The 17,336-nt window shown below is 49.7% G+C and overlaps 1 protein-coding gene across 7 annotated transcripts in view; it reads right to left on the bottom strand.

Moving 5' to 3' along the window:
• Positions 1-17,336, bottom strand: part of TASOR2 (transcription activation suppressor family member 2) — a 1,665,218-nt gene that overhangs the window by 1,254,713 nt on the left and 393,169 nt on the right. The gene's annotated exons all lie outside the window — the stretch shown is intronic.

Here is a 17,336-nt window from a genome sequence, read left to right as displayed (position 1 = left end):
AGAACTGATACCTCCCCATGTAGAATACCCGGATTAAATTCCCCATTAAGGACTTTGGGTAATTGTAATCTAAATGTATGAAACAACAGCTACAAAACCACAAAAGCATGGGGAAATGAAATAAAACCTTATTTCATGAAGCAAGCGAAACAGAGAAAACCTGAACTACAATCTACCCAGGAGGAGCAAACCAGATAAACTGGAGCAGAGCTCTTTAGAGCGGAGAGTTCAATGAAACTCCTAATTGATCCAACTGTTATGTGAACTTACCAATAGGGGATGACCTACCCTGGGAGGATATGATGTACGCACTTACTTCCACCAATGGTGAAGCCAGACAGTTCAGCCAATCAGTAATCTGCTAGTTGGAGAAGGAACCACATTAAAGGAGAGCCAGTTGTCTGAGCTGGGGACTGGATCCTTGTCTCGCTGGTTAAGGGAAAGCAGTGGAGAAGCAGCATGGAGCAGGGGAAGGAAGGCTGCCTTGTGCCCGATAGCTATTGTAAGGAAGGCATGGTATCAAACAGTACAACAGACCAAAGTGATCACAGTTCAAGCGTGTTAGGCAAGATTGTATGCAGTACCCTTTGGGTGAACTACAACAAACCTGACCTCCTGGCAATAGGAGCCCAACCTTTAGTAGAAGGCTGTACTACACAGGTTGGTAGCGTGTTGAGGAGCCAGGCTTATCTCAAGAGGGGTCAATGTGAGCTGTAGGGGAGTTACACAGAGATTCAAGTAATCAAATAAACTCTTACACACAATGTTTCTTGATTAAACAATTATTAATTTAACAGCCAGCTTAAGTAAGCCTACTTCAGAAGGGATAATATAATAGTAACACACAAATACACTCCAAAATACACACTCTTACTTTCTCTAAAGCAGCAAGTATCCATTTGGGATGGCACACAGACACTTCCTTCACCCTCTGTGACTTAAATAGCTAGGACACTGTGGACATTAATATATTACTGTGGCATTTAGAGAAATACTCGGGAGTAGGTCAAAGAAAAAGGTTATTAGAACACCACAAAAGATCTCACAAATATTTTGAAGCAGGTAAGTACTTTTGGTAACCCCCCCAATGCAAAGTAAGATAACCCCTTCCTGGAAGGAAGACCAAACACACAGAGAGAAGAAGAGTCTTTCAGGTAGCCAGGCCAGGCTAAAGTCAATTGGGTAAAAGTCTCAGTGAGCTGAAGCAATTCTAGCAGGTAAGTAAAAGTCTTGCACAATGCTTTATAAGTCTTAGTAGAAAAGAAGAAATCAAAGCAGGGCCACAAGCTGATTAGGCTTGTGAGTTAAAGAAGCTGTTGGCAACTCTACAGAAGCAACCAAGACAAGTCTCCAATGAGAACAAGTGAGGTTACACAACAGGCATTAAGTTCTCTAAGACTTTACAGTACCTTTGTTTAGAAGAAAAACGGTTCCAGCTGGCTTCTGTTCCTGTGCAGCTCTACAGAGCCTGTGTCCCTGGGCCTCAGTCATAGGGACAAGAGGGAGGACGTCTGGAGGACTCCTGCACTGCAACGGGACAGTCGACGACAGAAAAGGACACACTTCTATTCAGTGGCACTTCGCGGTTTCAGCTCCTCGCATCTCAGCAAATAGCACCACCGCGGACTCTTGGCTGTTGAGACAGGCTTTCCTTGCATCTGGGGCCCAGCACTCTGTTGAGGTGGCTCAGGCCCCGCCAGCCCTGCTTCCTGGGAGTCCAGAGGATCTTCCTGGAGCACTTGGCTAACTTAAAAGCAACGCACACAAACTGGTGTTCCTCTCCCTGGCGTTACGGTTTCCAGCAGGAACTGCAGTGGAAATTCAACCAGCTTCGAGAGGATGCCCAGGTGGCTTACTTTGGAGTTGATTGGTCCCACCAACTCAAGGGGAGAAGTCGTCCTTGCAGGATTTCTCTAGTCGAGACGAATTCTGAGTTTCAGCACAGCAGCAGGGCTTCACCGGGCAAACCAACGGTCCAGGAGTTGCAGCAGGCATCCTCTTCAAGTTCTACTTTGGATTCCTTTGTACAGTGGTCGACTCTGCCTTCCAAGCCAAAAAGCCTCACCTTTTATGTAGGTTTCTCCAATGCAGTATATCCAATGCAGTCTAGCTGTCAGTCACCCAGCTGGGTGGCTGTTCTTGCCGGACAGCCAGCCGGCCAATCGCCTAGGAGTGCATACCTGTTTCCTAGGAGACTAAGCACAGAGAGTTTCGGGCACCTCCCTTGCTTCCTGTCCCAGCCAGACACCCTGGAGCCAGAGGCGGGCTTCACTTGTGAATCCTGCCAAAGACAAAACAAACAAAGGGACCAAACCTGTTTTGGCACGCAGAGTAAATCTCAAGAAGGGCCTTTCCACAAAGAAATGGTGAAAAAAGAAGTCCAGAGCCATTTTGACAAAAATGGCACCCTTGGGTGCTTTACTGCAGCTGCAAATGCAGCCAGCGGAAAAAGCACACCACGGTAGTTAAAAGTAAACTACTGCCACCAGCTATTCATCGAGGAAAGAGTAATATACAACTATGAGAAACTAGACAAAGAGGATACGAAGTAACACCTCCAGCACCCTATTGTAAAATAGTGTGTGCTGGATCTAGACAGTTAAAAGTGCAAGTAAAGTCAATTTCACTTCACTGCGCTTGGAAACAGTAGTTTACCCAAGAGAAGGAATTTAAACCTTTGGCAAATCTGAAAGACTTCCCTGTGTCACTGCACTGAAGGTGCTGTGTGACCCAATGTAAAGATGATGCCTATGGGGTTTGTCAGACTCCACAACCAAAAGAAACGGTTCAAATCACATAACAATTACATGAGAAAGTGGATAAAAAGGGTCTCACTCCGTCCAGATTAAAAATTAAAAGTCCTAAAATCCAGCAAAGTTGCTGGGGGTCTCTAAGGTACAGAGGAATTAGCACATTTCTGAGAATTCTCCCTAACACAGCGTGTTTATTGAATTTCAATTGGGTTTGAAAAACGCCTATCTAATCCTAAATCTAAAGATGGGAGCAAGCTACAACCATCAAATAATAATAACGCTGTCATAGTCGAGTCTGTCAAAATAAAAGGGCCTAATCTAATAAACTGATTGCCAATCCTTACTCCTAAATACAAATAGGGAAACAATGTTATGCAAAAGAAACTGTTCAAGAAATGATAGGTCAAGTTATTCAAGCCGTTGGCTTCCCTTCCCCACATTTTCAGCATGGGACAAGGCAGCTCACTCGAGCTTCGCACACTATCTTCTTTGGCACAAGGATGTAGTTCAAAACCTCAACATCAGGGCCTTCTGTGCCAAAGTCTCTTTGCCATTCAAAGTCTCTTATTTCAGAGGGCCTGGTGCAATACACGTTAAAGTTCCTTTCTTCTTAGAATTTAACATGTACAACTTCTCAGGTGATTTACTGTTCCCCCTGCCCCCCACCCAGCCCCCTAGTGCCGGGCTCAGACAAATTACTACTATTCCAAGCTTTCGTAACTTCAAAATTCAAAGGCTTTCGATTGTGCACACGATTTTGCTCAACCCGTCGCAGGACCACTTCGATTTACAATAAACCGCTATCTTCTTGATAGGATTTCTTTCTCACTTTCACTTTGCCAATTCTCAGCTGGATACCTTACAGACATCGTCGTCAAAGGTATTGTATCTTGCTTTAAAAGTTCAATCACTCATCAGCAGTTTAACTTTACTTGTGTCCTTTATCACACGCGTTTTAACAGTGTTCGTTCCATTGCTCGCCATACAATGTTGCTGCTTGCAACCTTGGGTTCAACACAGACCGGTCTTGTATCGGTCTCCCCAACTCACCGGCTGTGTTGATTTCACTGACGCCGCTTTGTTCTTGGAGCGAAAGATAGTACCAGGGTGGCTGATGCTTCTCCCCGCCTTGATTATTGACGCAAGAGGGCCCGATATCTCCGACACACAATGCAGGATTCATCAGCCTGGTTTCCGGGTCTTCTATTCTCACATTTTCAGGAAAGCAACGGTTCATTGTCGAAGGTCATGGGAACGTCCCTCCTTGCGATCCCCTTCGGTTTTGCCGGCCTTCTCTCAAACTGCCATCTTGAAACTGCTGTTTCGTCGTGTGCCTTGCCTTGCTCAGTGTATTCTTGTGCGCCGCCTTTTATCTGTGTGGGGAAGCTTAATGGGAGTCAGGTGTGCATGGTGGTCAGTAATTACCCGACTTCGCCTGACCATTGTAGTGTGACACGTCAGGTATACGGCTCCGGTGTTAGTCTGTTTTCCCTCATAGCGGGTTGTCCGTGTGTTAGTGTTGTAAAGGGGGTGGGGGTAGAGTTCCTAAATATCCCACTTAGTAGGATGGGGTAAAGGTGTTATAGGGAAGGGGATACCGCGTCTCTCCACCCAGTGTCCCACTCCCACCCGCCAAGGACCCCTCACCCAGGTGATCTTCCTGCACTGGTCCACCCCCAGCAACTGGATCCAAAATCGATGGCCGTGTTCTGGTCACCTGGATTAGAGCTCCCTGGGGACTAGTGGGAGAGACACCTTCCAGCCTTCTGAGGTCTCCCTGGACAACCCGGTGGACGGACCAGCTCTCCAATGGGCTACCTCGCTAGAATGTTCGCGTTGCAGACAGAACTTTGGTGGTCGCCAGCTTGTGGGATATGTCGTGGTAGGTCTGCATCAGTACTTTCTGCATTTCTCCATTGACAAGGGTTGCATTCTGCTCCTGGACTCAACCAGAAGAATCCTTGCACCCACAGCTCCTGGGCACCTCTCATCGGACCAACAGTGGGAAATCCCACCTCCAGCGACCCAAAGTCGACCACTCAAGTACTCTGTGAAAATCAAAGTGGGGGCAAGTAAACTCAAAGAATTTGTCTGTCCCTGTTCTCTATAGGATAACTCCCTTTGTATCCTTCCACAAAGACTGCTTTTTGGTCATCAAACCTGAGTAGTAAAACCTGAAACATAAGAACACATCTTTACTTACCTAATACCTTTTCTGCATCTCTTCTTTTGAACAATCACAAACATAAGTATCTTACGTGCTACAGATACATTCTGAGGAAAAGCATTGTGACTTATGGGCACAACGCCCCACTCTTCTTAGGTATTGGACTGCTGAAGCTAGGGAATCACTGCATCGCTTTACTTCCCTCTCCTTTGTTGACTTAAGTAATTAAATGCATTTTAAGAACCTATGATGATCATCTATATGTTTATTATGGGGTGTTGTGTCATATCACCTACTTGATTTATTTTTTAGAGTGTGTTTAAAGCCTAGTGAAAATACTGTATGTGTATACATTCCTGTCTAAATCAAATTATTGTGTGCTTCACTGTGGACCCCTGGTCCCACACAGTCTGCTGAGAATAGCCTTGACTGCTCACCATTACTACCTTGATTTGGTTTTGGCTAGCCTCTCAGTTTGTTCACTGGAACTAGGATGGCCTCCTAAAATATGTCCACCAGGCGAGATTCTAGAATTCCATCTAAACACTCTCCACAGGGGTCATCTTTAGCCATTTTGAACAAGTGGCCATCACTCCTCTCTGTCGACGTCACATCCTGGGAGTCTGCGGAGGTCGTTGCAGAAGTGCTGGTCTCCAACTCGGTGTGTCCCGAGTCTCCAGCTGTCCAGAATCCGGTCGATCGAAACACAGAATCGCCAACTTGCCAAACCAAAGAACCTGACGCCTGAACAGAACTCTGCCTGACCTGCAAAGGGAAGAAGAAGGCCAAACAGCAATATGGCCAAAAAAAAGCGGAAATCTCGTGGCATCGACATTTTAGGGCACTAGCCACGTTTAGTAGCCATATGTGGTAAACGCAAATGTGCACATTAGAATTAATACAAAAAGGGTAAAATATAAGTGTTGCCACCAGCTTGTCTTTAGGCACATATAAAAGTTACCAAAAATCCCAAGTATAAAAGACCAGGGTGATACAACAGTATCCCCACTGTAATGCAAGTAGCGGTGTGCAATGCTAACAAATTACAAAGTGTAAAAAGTCAAAAGTGAGAACGTTTCTAGTACTGATAGTCTGAAGGACTGATCAGTTCCCCATAACAAAATGAGCATAAGGCCAGGGACCCTATAAAAGGTCAGGACATTTTCAACAGCAAAAGGTTTGGGAATCCATAGAACTATGGAGGGAATGTTGCCAAATGATACATTTTTCCTAACATTCACCCCCTCCACCAGACAAGGGACAGGTGTATCTAATCCACCCATGGATGGGTTACCTGTTCCAGTCGGTTATAAACCCCACAGATCATCAGCAATGCTATGTTGTGCACCTGGCCTATTCACAATGGTGAAGGCAAAGCCTTGAAGGATTATGGACTACCCGAGCAATTTAGGATTCTATCCCTTCATACTTATTAGCCACTTTAAAGGTTTATGGTCAGTCTGCATAGTGAAATAAGTCCCAAAGAGTTAGGGTCTCAGCTTAAGGGCCCACACTATGGAAAAACATGCCTTTTCAACAGTCGTGCCCTGACGCCCTCGGTCCTTAAGCTAGCGACTAATAAAACATATTGGACGTTCCTTGCCTTTGTCATCTAACTATGAAAGGACAGCACCGATTCCAGAGTCAGAGGCATCTGTCTGCACAATAAAATGCCTCTGGTAATCGGGTGCCTGAGAACAGGGGCCTGACAAAGGAAATCCTTAAGGCATTGGAAGGCCTTCTCACAATCCTCAGTCTAAGTGACTTTCTTGGGAGTTGTGAGACAGTCAGAGGGACAGCTATGGTTCCATTGTCTGCCATGAAGTTTCTGTAATACCAGGGAGGCCTAGAAAAGCGCTCAACAAGGTTTGGGTTTCAGGGGCTGTCCAGTCTTGTACAGCCTGTACCGTTGCTGGGAAGAGGGTGACTCTTGCTCCCACGAAACTCTGCTCGAGGTAGGTCACTGAACCCTGACCAATCCAGCACATGGACGACTTTATGGTCAGTTGGGCCTGCTGAAGAGCTTGCAACACAGTCCCAAGGTGTCTAATGTTCTTCCGAAGCAGGGCGGTAAACTGCTATATCGTAGAGATATGCCATGCAAAATTCATCTAACTCATTCATGACATGATTGTCCAACCTATGGAAGGCAGCAGGTATAATTTTTATTGCAAAGGGCATTACCCTGGACTGGTAAAGTCCTTTAGGAGTTGAGAATGCGGACTACTCCCTGGCATTTTCTGTCAGGGATATTGGTCAATACCTTACAGTAAGGTCAAAGGTGCTAATATACGTGGCAGCACCTGGCATGGGGATGTGTATCTGTCTTGGTGACGGCATTAAACGCTCTGTAGTCCACACAGAACCTCAAATCAGGGGTCCCTGCTCTTGGTACCGGAACCAGAGGTTTGGACCAAGGACCACTGGAGGGCTCTATTACCACATAGATCCAACATTGTGTTGTCCTCAGACCTTATGTGGGATCTGAATCTCGGACATCCTAAAGCTCCTACTTTGCGTAGGAGCACTGTCTCCAGTGTCAATGTCATGCTTGCACCAAGCTGTCAGTCTTGGAGTGAGTGAGAAGAAGGGGAGAAACTGCTTAACCAAAGCCTTCTCCCCACCTTGCTGCTGAGGGGTCAGTTGAGGGGGCAATTTGACACCCTCAATGGAGCCATCAGAAGGGCTATGTTGTAACAGGGCAGGAAGATGTTCAGATTCATCCTCCTCCCTATCTGAAGCCAGATGTAGGGCTCCCATCTAACCCATATGGATAAAGGCATTCAATCTATTAGCGTGGAACACTTTGGGAGACTGGCCAGGTCATCAAAGGTCCACGAAATAGTTCACCTCACCAAGTCTTTCAACAATACGGTAAGGACCTGACCACTTATTCTGTAAGGCTCTAGGCCTCATAGGGTTCATAATCAGGATTTCTTGACCTGGGGAAAAATACACAAGTGAAGCTTTCTGGTCATACCAATGTTTGACCAAAGCTTGTCCAGCCTTCAAATTGTCATTAGCCTGAGCCATCAGTAAGACCATCACCTTTCTCAAGCCTAACGCAGTCCACTACATTGGTAGTGAGAGGAGGAGTGGGCCTCTCCCATCCTTCCTTGACTTGGCAACGGGTCTCATGATAGGGTGACCAAACAAAAGTTCAACAGTGTAAAAGCCAACTCCTTTTCTAGGTACCTTGCTGTAGGCAAAAAGTGATCATAGCATGAGGAGATGCCACATTCTCCTCTGAGGCTCCTCAAAAACTACAATCATGCTTTTGAGAGTCTGGTTGAACCTAGGTTGGTATCAAGAGTAAAATGTATATGGGACAGCGCATTTCTTCCACATGGCCTACATATACTTGGGCATGAAGTTTCTGCCTCTTTCAGACAACTTCTTTAGGGAAGCCAACACTAGTAAGTATGCCCAGCAATGGCTCTTGCTTGGCAGTCACAGTCTTCAGTGGTATGCCTTCAGGATATATGGGATACATTACTCACCATAATCGTATTTCTGATGCTTGTATCTGCTTAGATTCACATGCTGTGCATAGGCCGACATCTAGTGGAACCTGCGCAGGGAACAAGTTACTTACCTGTAACTGTTCTCCAGTATGGGTCTGGCATGGATTCACATGCTCATGAATATCAGGCTGGGAATCCTCAGTAAAGAAAAAATCAGTATCAGTTTCGCTTCTGATCTGTCTTTCTTAGTAGTAACCAATCACTGTTCTCTGGGTCATACTGCCCCAAGCCAATGACTGCCCTTTCCCTAAGCCCCTCCCCTGGCAGCCATCCTCAGATTTGGTAGCACGTAAAGTGGCAGTACGACCAAGTGAAGAGCCGCAGAGGGGAAGGAGGGAGGGTTCGCATGTGAATGCATGCCAGACCCATGCTGGAGAACAATAGTTACAGCTAAGTAACTTGTTCCTTCTCCAGCATGGGCGCTGACATGGATTCACATGCTCATGAATATAAGAATACATAGCAGTCCACACATGCACAACCATGGGAGGTGGCAAGGCTCAACATTAAGCATTACATAAACTCAACATTAAGCAACTCTTACCTCCTCAACAGGCCCACCTTCAGGCGAACAGGTTGCGCAGCACTGCTTGGCCGACCCTGGACTCCTCCCTGGAATCCCGGTCGACGCAGTAGAATCTCGTGAAGGTGTGCGTCGACCTCCACGTAGCAGCCCTGCAGCTATCCAGCAGGGGCACACCAGACAAGAACGCCTTGGTAGCAGCAATCTCTGGTCGAATGGGCTCTCGGACGGCCGGTCAACGGTTGGTTTGCCAACTGGTGACAGTGTATGATATAGCCGTAGAGCCATCTGGAAATGGAAGCCTTCGAGTGGGCCTTTCCATGGTTCACAGGTCCAAAGTTCATAAAAAGCTGTGATGTCTTCCGAAAACTCTTCGTTCAGTCCACGTAGAACTTCAGCGCTCTAGCTACATCCAGCGAGTGCAAAGTCCTCTCGGCTGGCGACGAAGGCGGCAGGAAGAAAACTGGCAACACCAAGGACTCGTTGAGGTGGAAGTCCGACGGCACCTTGGGCATGAAGCACCACCCTCGTGGAAAGTCAAGTATGGAGGCTTGCAGGATAGGGCCTGGATCTCTCCCACCCGTCGTGCGGAGGTGATGGCCACAAGGAACGCTCTTTTCCACGACAGGAACTTCAACGGTGCCGAATGCAGAGGCTCGAATGGAGGCCCCATGAGCCTGGTCAGGACCACGTTGAGCTCCCACGCCGGACCTGGAGCCTTCACCGGCGGGAACGATGGGAACAGTCCTTTCATAAATTCCTTCACCAGGCAATGAGACCACAGGGATGACCGTCCTGTAGTTCTGGGATATCGCGAAATCGCTGATGTATCTTGATGGAAGCATGAGCCAGTCCAGCCTTGGACAGCGACAGTAGGTACGGTAGCACTTGAGGGGCTGTAATCCGTAGAGGGTTAATCTTCTGTGCACGGCACCAGACAAAGAAACTCTTCGACTTGTGTCCGTAGCACTTGAGAGTTGAGGACGCCCTGGCCTTTGCAAGAACCTCTTTGCAGTCCGCTGGGATATCGTACCCTCCAAACTCTAGTGCTGCAGGAGCCAGGCCTGCAAGTTCAGCGACCCTGGGTCGTGATGAAGGATGCACATCCTTCTCACGAGAGAAGATCTGCGTCTGTCGACAGTTTGACTGGTGGGGACGCTGACAAGTCCAGAAGGTCCGGGAACCAGATTGGTCTCGGCCACGCCGGAGCGACGAGGATCATCCTGCACCGGGACGTCTTGAGTTGGTTGACGAGTCGCAGTAGCAACGGCAACGGAGGGAACGCATAAAGGAACAGGCCGTCCCAGGGGAAGGAGAAAGCATCAGCCATGCTCCTCGGCTGGGGAAACCTGCTGGCGAACCTCTGGCACTTTGAGTTCGTCGCCGTCTCGAACAGGTCGATCTGGGGTTTGCCCCATCATTGGAAGAGTCGATCCGCTTGATCCTGACGTAGTTCCCACTCGTGGCACGAGCGCAGCTCCCTGCTGAGTGAGTCGGCGATGGTGTTCTTTATTCCTGCTAGATGAAAGGGTACCAGAAACATCCCCTGGACAACAGCCCAATGCCACAGATCCTGGGCTTCACTGGACAGGGCTGGGGATCTGGTTCCTCCCTGCTTCCGGATGTAGAACATCGTGGTGGTGTTGTCGGTGAAGATCCTGACCACCTTGCCCTTGAGGGACGGGAGAAACAATCTGAGGGCCCAAAACACTGCTCGGAGCTCCAGGATGTTGATGTGGAGAGGCCTCTCCTGCGGGAGCCAAAGGCATCTCACATGAAGATCTCTGGTGTGCGCTCCCCACCCCTCCAGGGAGGCATCCGTCGTCACCGTCACCTGGTGTAATGGGGTCTGAAAGTCTGTGCCTGCCGCGAGAAGCGCCCAGGCGTCCCACCACCGAATTGCTTGGCGGAAAACCTTTTTGAGCGGGATCTTGTCCTCGAAACTGCCCGCCGCTTGCATCAAACGGGCGTCGAGGAACTCCTGTAGAGGACGCATCCGCCGCCTGCATAGGCGCACCAGGTAGATGCATGAGGACATCATCCCGAGAAGGGACTTGATGGACCTCACCCTGGCCACATCCGTGGCCAGCAAAAGCTGCACCTTGCCCAGGATGGCCTTCGTCCTTTCCTCCGACAGCGAGGCCAATCGCGCTACTGTATCAAGCTTGGCTGCCAGAAACAGTGCGACCTGCGACGGAACCAGGTGGGATTTGGGGAAGTTGATGGAGAATCCCAGGTCCGTGAGCAGCCGGACTGTCTTCGCTGTGTGCTCGACGGTGAGTTGCCTTGTTCTTGCTCGGATGAGCCAATCGTCCAGGTAGGGGTAGACGTGGATCCCCTGCAGGCGCAGCCGTGCCGGCACTGGTGCCAGGCACTTGAATACCCTGGGCGCCAACTTCAATCCAAATGGGAGGGCTTTGAACTGATAGTGCCGTCCTTGGACTATGAACCTGAGAAACTTTCGGTGTCCTTTTAGAATGGGGATGTGAAAGTATGCATTCTCCAAATCCAACGACGATAGGAAGTTGCCTTCCTCCAGCTGGCCCAGCACGTGCTGGAGGGTGACCATCCAGAACTTCTGTGCCTTGATGTATTTGTTTAATCGACGCAGGTCCAGGATGGGACGCCATCCTCCTGACTTCTTTCTGACAAGGAAGTATCTTGAGTACACTCCGGAGCCTCTTTGGGACGAGCTTGATGGCTCCTTTCTTGAGCATCGCCCTTACTTCTAACAGCAGTTGAGGGACGTGGTTTTCCTTCCTGGCCACAGGAGGAATGCGGGGGCAATTTTTTAGAAATTCAAGAGTGTGCCCGCGGGTCAGGGCATCCAGCACCCAACGGTCGGTGGAGATGGACTCCCACACACTGACGAACTTCGCCAGCCAGCCTCCCACCGGGGTGCTCAGGTGAGGGCCCGACGCTACAGCCGGTTCAGTCTTGCTTGGCAGCGGCTTTGCCGCCTTGACCTCCCTGGCGACGATGGCGAGATCCACCTGACTTGCCTCGTCCTCCGTAGGCCTCTTGCGACGAGGAGCAGGCCATCCGACGGTACGTCGAGGAGCCGCCGCCGAATCCTTTGGAGGCACCTTGCTTGCCTCCAGAGTTCCGAAAGGGCGGCCGTCGTTGCTGCAGCACTCCCAAGGCCCGAGCCGTCTCTGTGTCGGTCTTGATGGCCCGAAGTGACTCATCTACCGTCTTTCCAAACAGATTGTTACCGTCGAAGGGCATGTCCAAAACTTTGGCTTGCACGTCTTGGCGGAAATCTGTCGCCTTGAGCCACCCCCGCCTTCGAAGGGAAACGCTGTTGCCAAACTGGCGGAACCCGGTGTCGGCAATGTCCATGGCTACCGTTATGGCGTTGTCCGACGCCACCTCACCTTCCTGTAGGATCTCCAGGGCCTCTGCCCTCTTTTTGGCCGGTAGGAAGTCCAGCAAGGGGGCGATCTTGTACCACAATTCCCTGTCATAGCAGGCCACAATCGATAGGGCGTTGGCCGCCTTAATCGTGGTCGCCGCAGACGAGATGACTCATCGTCCCATGGCGTCCAGTTTCTTTCCCTCGCCGTCCGGTGGGGAAGTTGAAGTCGAAGCCGATGCCCCTGCTGCTTTCTTCTTGGCCGCTGCCACAAAGGGGCGGCGTCGGGGACCCAGTACTTCTTCTCGTACCGGTCCCTTTTGGCAGGCATCGTGGACGAGTTCTTCAGAAGAGCAAGTCCCTCGTCCCAGATGTCATCCAGCAACAGCACCGCGAGGACAGTCTTCCTCTTGGCCTCAGGCTGTTGGTAAAGGAAGTCTTCCTTCTTCTGTTCTTCGGGGCAGAGCTGGAAAAGCTTGGATGCCCTGGAAATCATGGCGTGGAAGGAGCCAATTTCGTCGGGCGGGGAGGCCAGAGGGGGTGGCGATGGAAGGCCCATCCCGTCGTCACCACCATTGTCATCCGTCCCCGTCGTGGCCGTATCTGTTCCCGTGTCATCCCCAGGAACAGGGGAAGGAGATAAAGGCTGAGAGGGCCGTGAGGGCTGGAAGGGTGGGGGAGGATGAACTCTCCTCCTCTTGTTTAGAGGGCTTCCCGACGGGCCCGGTTCTGCTGGGTCGTCCGTTGGGGGTAGAGGCAATCTCGTCCTTATCTCCGTGCATAAGGTTTGGATTGCCATCAAAATGGCCACCGAGTTGTCCTGTGGCTCGGGTTGCGAAGGGCGCGATGGTTGCTCCGCCTCCACAGGAACCTTGTCGGCTCCACTGTTGCTCTCTTCGTCCTCCTAGTCGGAATTCCTCCCGTGAGACCGGACCTCCACAAACTTCTTGTTGAGGCCCTTCATGAATTCAACTAGCTCCTCCTCGGAGGCTGTATCCGTGTCCGTAATGGCCACCGGCTCCCCCCTCTTTTTCCACCAGGGTCTTCACGGGGGTCTTCTCGATGGGCTGAAAAGAGGATCCCCTCCGCGGTGGCAGGGAAACTCTGGGCCCCGAGGTCACCTCCACTGGGGTAGCCTCCACAGGCTTCGCCAGGGCCGCCGCGACTACCTCGATAGAGGCCTAAGCCGGGTGAATCAAGGCCTTCACCACCTTGTGCGCGCTTGAGGCCATCACCTTGGGGGGAGGGTCACCGCCTCACTCCCCCTTGGCTGGTTCCTTCGAGATTGACCGGGGCCTCTCCAGAAGCTTAGCCGGGTTCTCGGATTTTCTCTTCCCCGAGCCAGAGCGTTGGCTCGTGGTTGATGGCACCGGTGAAGGTGCGCCCTGCCTGGCAGCCGAGAGGTCTGACCGTTCGGCGCTCCCGGTGCCCACAGACTCGCGCTGTTTTGCCTTTTGATGGGCCCCCGTCGCCAGAGCACCCTCACAGTATTTAGAAGACCGCTCGGACTTCTTCTCACCTGCTGGGCTCTTTCCTTCCAGCCAGTTGGCGAGACGGGTCCGACGGTCCCTTATAGTCTGATCTGTCATGTTCATGCAAAACGCACAGTCCTTCTCCACGTGCGTTTTGTCTTTTTGAAGGCAGTAGAGGCATCTCGAATGCTCGTCCTCCTTGAAAACATTCTGTAATCTGCATCCAGGGCAGTTCCTAAACAGCTTGGATCCGGGTGTCGAGCTTCCCTTTTCCTGGGCCATGTCCACGAGGTAGGCCTCAAACTTCTGGAATCCTCCAAGAAGCGTAACTCGACGAAAACTTTGCGTAGAAAATTCCGAAACGGGTCCCCGTTGATCGGAAGTAGAAACGGTGGAGCTGGAGGCTCGATTGACCGAAAAAATGAGATAAAACTCTTTGAAAAAATGCAAAACGCAGTAAAAGCTCGAGAGCTATAGTACGAGGACTCCCAGCGCTTGAACGTGCGGTAAACATCTGAGGATGGCTGCAGGGGAGGGGCTTAGGGAAAGGGCAGTCATTGGCTGGGGGCAGTATGACCCAGAGACCCGTGATTGGTTACTAAGAAAGACAGATCAGAAACGAAAATGATACTGATTTTTTCTTTACCGAGGATTCCCAGCCTGACGACGGGGAATATTCATGAGCATGTGAATCCATGCCAGACCCCATGCTGGAGAATATTACAGTTGTTGTTTTCGAAACTCGAAAAGGGACGTCGACAGGGCATGCCAGTAATACTATCCCTAGTGTGACGTCCACTGTACCCATGATCCCTCACGCGTCGAGGTCCCTCAGATTGTTATTTTTCTGACATGGTGTAGCTTGAGTACAGTTGTATCCAAGCAGATACTTATCAGACAAGCTCATAAGCATCCATGCGCCTTCTCTCCGAGGTGTGTAAGGGTGGGTTGCATGTAAATCTAAGCAGATACAAACATCAGAAATACGATAACGGTGAGTAATGTATCCTTTCTGAGGCTTGTGGAATCTGCTTAGATCACATGCTGTGCATAGATTATCGAGCAGTGGAAGTAAGAGGTGGGATGTGAGAAGGTTCATCAGCGAATAAATGTCTTGGAACCGCTTGTCCTACTTGTGTATCTGTCTTGGAAGAAGTGTCAATGCAGAAATGCTGAGTGAAAGTATGTATTGAGCTCCATGTAGCTGCTTTGCAAATACTGTCTAAGGGGACATTTGTAATGAAAGCCAGAGTGGCTCCAGTACCTCTTGTGGAGTGGGCCCATGGCTTGAAAGGCAGTGTTTTATCTGATGGGGAATAGCACAGTTGGAAACATCTGACTATCCACCTAGAGATGGCATTCTTAGAGATGCAGTCACCTTCTCTGCCTGGCGCTATGGAGACAAACAGTTGGTCTGTCTTTCTTAGAGGTCTGGTCTTGTCTTCGTAGTAGAGGACTACTCTCCTCACATCTAGTGTGTGGAGTTTTACCTCAGCAGAGCTCTTGGGTTCCTGGAAGAAAGCCGGTAGCTCAATAGACTGGTTTACATGAAATTTGGAGATGAATTTAGGTGAGAACCTAGGTTGAGTACATAAAACCAGTTTGTCCTTATGTATAGTAAAGAATGGATTCTGCACTGACAAAGCTTATGGAAGTGATGGCTACTAAGAAGGCAATTTTATAAGTCAGGTGTTTGAGACTAGACTTGTGCATAGGCTCGAAAGGAGGTCCCATGAGCTTAGCGAGTACCACATTAAGTTCCCAACCTGGCGGTGGGTTAGAGATTGGAGGGTGGAGTCTCTTTACCCCTTCCATAAATGCTTTGATGACCGGTAACTTCCACCACGAGACCTTATTTATTATGGGAAGTGGTGTAGGCTGACAAAGCCGCCAGGTGGACTTTTAGGGAGTTGAACACTAACCCTGCATCTAGCAAGTGGAGCACACAGGTTAGGATGCTAGATGGAGTACATTCTATGGGTTTGATTTGCTTAGTCTGGCAACAGATTACGAATTGTCTCCATTTATCACAGTAACAGTGCCTAGTATTTGGTTTTCTTGATGCTTTCAAGATATCCATGCATCTCTGTGTTAGATTGAGATGTCCGAACTCTATGACTTCAGGAGCCATGCTTCCAAGTTCATTGAGTGTGGTTGTGCGTGAACTGTTAGCCCCTCGTGCTGGGTGAGTAGGTTGTACTGGTACAGGAGCTTGATGGGATCGCACATCGCCAGTTTGCGCAGATGTGGATACCAAGGTTGTCTTGCCCACATAGGAGCAACTAGGATAAGCGTTGTCGGTTCCTTGTGTAACTAGTTCACCACCATCCTCATGAGAGGAGTTGAAGGAAAAGTGTAGGCAAATTTCCTTGACCAATTCATCCACAGGGCATTCCCCTTGGCACCTGGATGGGGAAACCTGGACGCGAAGTCTGGGCATTGACGATTTTCGCTTGTGGCAAATAAGTCTATAGTTGGGAAACCCCATTGAGGGAAGAGGTGTTCCACGACTTCTTCGTGTAGACGCCACTCGTTTTCCTCTGGTAGGGGATCTCTGCTCATTGAGTCCGCTAGAGCGTTGAGATCCCCTGGAACATGTTGCGATGACAGGAAAATGTTCAGTCCGAGTGCCCATTTCCAGATTTTCTGTGCAAGTCTGGATAGATTTGGAGAACGTGTACCCCCCTGTTTATTGATATAAAACATCGCTCTGGTGCTGTCTGTTAGGATCTGCACCGACAGGTTTGTTAAATGGGGTTTGAATGCCTGAAGGGCTTTGAATACTGGCAGAAGTTCCAGCACATTGATGTGGTTTTGAGCTGCAGTGTGAGACCACAGACCCTGAGCTGTGTGGTGAAGGTAGTGATCCCCCCCACCCTGCCAGTGAGGCATCCGTTGTGACCACTGCCTGCATCTGTGGGGCAAAGAAGGGTATCCCTCTTGTTAGGTTTTCTCTCGTCCACCAGCGAAGATTTTGTACAAGTGTTGGCGAAACGACCACTAGATCGTCCAACTGACGACTTGCCTGAGACCATTGTTTCACCAACCACTCCCGTATGGGACGCATGCGCAGGTGCGCGTGAGGAACCAGGTATATGCAAGATGTCATCATGCCTATTAAACGCATTGCTTTGAGTACCCTTATCTGGCGGCCGGCCTGATAATGTGGTATTTGCAGTAACATTTTTTACTCTTTCTTCTGAGGGAAAGACCAATCCCTTCCTCTGTGTTTAGGATAGCGCCTAGGAACTGTTTGGAATTGCTTGGCACTAGGCTTGATTTTTTTCTCGTTGATTGAGAAGCCCAATTGAAAGAGGAGGTTGATTGTTGTTTGGATGTTTTATTTGCAAATCAGGTGATTAGGCTGTTATGAGCCAGTCGTCCAGGTAAGGGTACACTGGGATTGCTCCCCTGCGCAGGTGTGCTGCCACTACCACCAGTACCTTTGTGAATCCCCTTGGAGCCGAGGTTATTCCCAAGGGCAGCACCTTGAATTGGTAGTGCTTGTTCGCTATCTTGAAACGCAAGAACTCTGTGCGCTG

Source organism: Ambystoma mexicanum, chromosome 12, assembly GCF_040938575.1.
Source record: "Ambystoma mexicanum isolate Mex_15411 chromosome 12, UKY_AmexF1_1, whole genome shotgun sequence".
NCBI classification, from domain to species: Eukaryota; Metazoa; Chordata; class Amphibia; order Caudata; family Ambystomatidae; genus Ambystoma; species Ambystoma mexicanum.
Note: the sequence above shows the minus strand (reverse complement) of the source record. Positions and strands in the feature narration are given on the sequence as shown.